Source organism: Nothoprocta perdicaria, unplaced genomic scaffold (genome assembly GCF_003342845.1).
Source record: "Nothoprocta perdicaria isolate Ctin4 unplaced genomic scaffold, notPer1 scaffold_116, whole genome shotgun sequence".
Lineage (NCBI taxonomy): Eukaryota > Metazoa > Chordata > Aves > Tinamiformes > Tinamidae > Nothoprocta > Nothoprocta perdicaria.
Window position 1 is genome coordinate 973,108 of NW_020454272.1, and position 3,867 is coordinate 976,974.

At 49.6% G+C, this 3,867-nt stretch overlaps 3 non-coding genes across 3 annotated transcripts; 2 read left to right on the forward strand and 1 right to left on the reverse strand.

Moving 5' to 3' along the window:
• Positions 1–2,661: 2,661 nt before the first annotated feature.
• Positions 2,662–2,733, forward strand: TRNAD-GUC. Its single transcript has one exon. It is a non-coding gene; the product is annotated as a tRNA-Asp (tRNA).
• A 142-nt stretch (positions 2,734–2,875) lies between these two features.
• Positions 2,876–2,947, reverse strand: TRNAD-GUC. Its single transcript has one exon. It is a non-coding gene; the product is annotated as a tRNA-Asp (tRNA).
• Positions 2,948–3,205: 258 nt separating this feature from the next.
• TRNAW-CCA lies at positions 3,206–3,277 on the forward strand. Its single transcript has one exon. It is a non-coding gene; the product is annotated as a tRNA-Trp (tRNA).
• The last annotated feature ends 590 nt before the right edge of the window (positions 3,278–3,867 follow it).

Consider the following 3,867-nt stretch of genomic DNA (forward strand, 5'->3'; position numbering starts at 1 on the left):
GATTAGGGAAGTGGAGCATCTCTTGTGAAGAGAAGCTGAGAGAGCTGGGCCTATTCAGCCTGCAGAAGACTGAGAGGGCATTTCATCAATGTGTACAAATATCTTGAGGGCTGGTGTCAAGAGGATGAGGCCAGGGCATTTTCAGCAGTGCCCAGCAACAGGACAAAAGGCAACAGGCAAAAACTGAAACAAAGGAAGTTCCATTTGAACATGAGAAAACTTCTTGACTATGAAGGTGACAGAGCCCTGGAACAGGCTGCCCAGAGAGGTTGTGGAGTCTCCTTCTCTGGAGATCTTCAAAACCTGCCAGGATGTCACCCTAACACACCTAGGTGTCCCTGCTGGTTGGACTAGATGATCTCCAGAGGTCCCTTCCAGCCTCAAGCATTCTGTGATTCTGTGTGTGATTCTGTGATGTCTTTGCAAGTCTGGCTTCAGAAGTGCCTACAAACTTAGTAAGAAAACAAAGGTAGTCATCATCTTCCCATTTCAGCAGGACAGCTGGCTAACCCTTCTTTAGGGCTAATTAAGGATCATCATTACCAGCTCAGGTCGCAGTGGGTATTTTTAGTAGGTTTTAGTAGGTATTTTCTCCACTGCACAGGGACTGGGACAAAGTTGTGCAAGAGTGTGGGCCTCAATACTGGCTGGCAGTCTTGGCTCAGGGTTGCCCTACTTGGAAGGATGTGTGGAGGACATGCTAGCTAAGCACATGCATGTACTAATTATATGAGAGAAGGAACATGTGTGAGCCTAGTTTTGCTTCCCTCCACCATGCATTTTTTTTTCAATGATAGAATCAATTATGATTAGCTCTAGGTGTGCCTGTGATCAGCTTTTTATTTCAATTACCAGGACATATCTGCAGCAACTTAAGCTGATAGAACACAAGCGCAGAGCCATGGACAGAGCAAGACCACCAGTATACATGGCAAAAATCCTATGACAGGCTGGAAGCACACAGGAGCAGGAGAGGCTGGAATGGGCATGCAGGAGCAGGACATTGGGTTGTGACATGATCAGTGACTATTGACATTAACTTGCTTTTCTAACAAAACAACCTTAGCAATTCGTTAATAAGTTGAAAATGGGAAAGAAAAAAAAAAAAGAAAGAAAATATAGGGAGAGACCATTTTGCTGTTGCAAACTTTGTGTGTCACTTGATCCTGAGCCTTTGCAGAGGACACTTGGGAAATGAGTAGGTCCTGGTTGTCAACAAATCTGCTTCTCTTCTTGCAAAATTCCTCCATTACTGCAGAGTAGCTGTCACACATTCATCTTAGGGCTTCTCTAAAAAGGTGAAATGCAAATGATATATTAATCATCTGCTATAGAATCACTGTTTCCAATGAGAAGTATATTCACAACCTTGCTCAAGATCCTCATAGACTTGCAAAGTGTGCTGCTTGGACTGGAGTGGCCATTAGGCCCCTTGTTCTTTTACGCTCCGGAGATCCTTGGCTTTGGCTCTGCAGAATCCTCCTGCACGCATGCTGAAGCACATGTTGCTTCAAGAATTTGCCCATATAGTGGCCTTTCCCCATAGTTCCATGAGGTCCACATCTCCAAGCTAGATCCACTTTTGCCCTCAGTGCTGAAAAATACACTCACAAAAAAGGTCCTGTTCCAAAAGGAGACAAACTCAGGACAGGTCTGTGCAGACCTCTGTGCAAAGCAAATTCTGAGGAAGGTCAACTGTGATAAGCACCAACATCTGCAGAAGGGCAGACACATCTGGGCCTTGTGACCTGCACAATCAAGGAGTAGAAAGAACTGAGACACGACTGGCACAAAGGTCTAAACTAATCGATTGTAAGTGGTACAATAGAAATGCAGATAGTCAATATTTGATCCAGCATGAAGTCTGTCAGTATTAAGTTAACCATCAAGCCTGTCTTGAATAAAATTTGAACCTGCACAGCAAGTTTAGAGTGGCCGAGCAACAGTGCTTTTGATCCTGCTCTAGGAGCTACCACTTAATCACAGATATCCATTCTGTACAGCAATTAAATTATTAAGCCTTTATTTAGTCTTTATTTCTCACTTAACAGAATAAAATTTTTGCATTTGCGCCGTGCTACAAGGAACATGTATTTATAGACATATATTTAAATGAGTACCCCAATTTTTGGAAATGCTTCATCTACAGGGCTGTATCTACAGGGCTGATATTCAGACAGCTATGTATGGATTGTTTCTTCAGCCAGGCTCATACGGAAAAGCTGCTCTGGGGTCCCCTTACCCAGAAGATCACGAGCCGTGGCAGAGACCACCAGACAAGAACACAGGCTGCTCTCACCACCCATTTACGTGTGGAGCCAATTCCTCATGTAACAAGCTGGTCACTTAAATATAGATCCCCGCCTAATGCCACCGTGATGCCAGCGTACAACTGGCGGGGGCCACGGGGCCCGCCCGTGTCCTTCAGCCTGCTGCGCTCAGATCCCCGAGGGGTTGGTGTCCATTCCTCCCGTTCCCTTTTTGGGTAGGTAAGAAGCAGCTGCGCGGCTCCTGTCACCCCGGGACTGCTGACTCGGGCGCTTCTCATGTTCCCGGGGGGGGAGGAATAAATAAATAAATAAATAAGTAAGTAAAAGGAAAGGAACCCGCCAGGTCGACACGAGCCGACGCGCGACCCGGGGGCGCGCCGCCTGCGGTGGCTCCTCGTTAGTATAGTGGTGAGTATCCCCGCCTGTCACGCGGGAGACCGGGGTTCGATTCCCCGACGGGGAGAAGCGCGTGCGCCTTTTGCCGCGCGTCCGGGCTGTTGTTGTTCCCCACACATCGGGCGGGGGCGGCGCCATTTTCCTTCCCGCGCTTTTTATCTCGAGTGTGAGGGAGGAAAGCGATGGAAAGAAATAAAAGCAATTACCGTCTCCCCGTCGGGGAATCGAACCCCGGTCTCCCGCGTGACAGGCGGGGATACTCACCACTATACTAACGAGGAGTAGCCGTCAAAGGTTTCCGTGACTCGCTCTTTATGCAGAGCCCATACGCTCCGCCCTGACGCATAACGGTCGCTGGGGGGCTGGCAGGGCGAGCTCCGCGCTGCGGGAGCGGGGCCGGGGTGAGAGGGGGGGCCGCGCTGCCCGGGGCGCGTTAACGAACTGCGGTGTCACGTTAACGAACTGCGGGGTGGGGGAGGGGGAGCGCGCCTGCCGCGTGGGGAGCCAGTTGTAGGTCTGTGGGCGCCACTGCTCAGCAGGACCTCGTGGCGCAACGGTAGCGCGTCTGACTCCAGATCAGAAGGCTGCGTGTTCGAATCACGTCGGGGTCACCTCAATTTTGGGTTTTTTTTTTTCCTTCCTCCTCCGCCGTAACCTCCATTAAACCAGAGGAAACAGAAGGCGTGAAGTACTTTTTTTTTTTCTTTCTCTCTTTTAAAAGGAGACTCAATTGCATTAAGTAAGTAGCATCTGGCTTCCAAGATTTCTTCTAGCAGGATCGGGGGAAACGCTGGGTCTGTTGCAACTCGAAAGCACAAGGAGCGAAAGGCAAGGAAACAAGGGGGCAAAAGGCGAGAAAGAAGCGGCTTTCCTTGCCGCACGTTACTGCGGCCGCACAACCGCCCGCTCCGCGCTGACCGCGTGGGGCCTGCGGGCTGGGCTGCCCAGGCGGCACCGGGATCCCGCGAAGCGCAAATCCCATTTTCCCACGTTCCCTTTTGCAAGGCAAGGCAGTATCTAGCAGCCACATACGCGACTGTGTTAAAAATGCTTGTTCTCTTGTCCAAATATCCATTATCTGATTTGAGAGAGCAGTGAGGCACGTTTTAGACACTGCAGAGTTAGCTAACCTGGCTCTCCTTAAGCACTCAACGTCAGATTTTCCAAGAGTTCACTGCAGAGCGCCTAGGTAGAAAGGGAA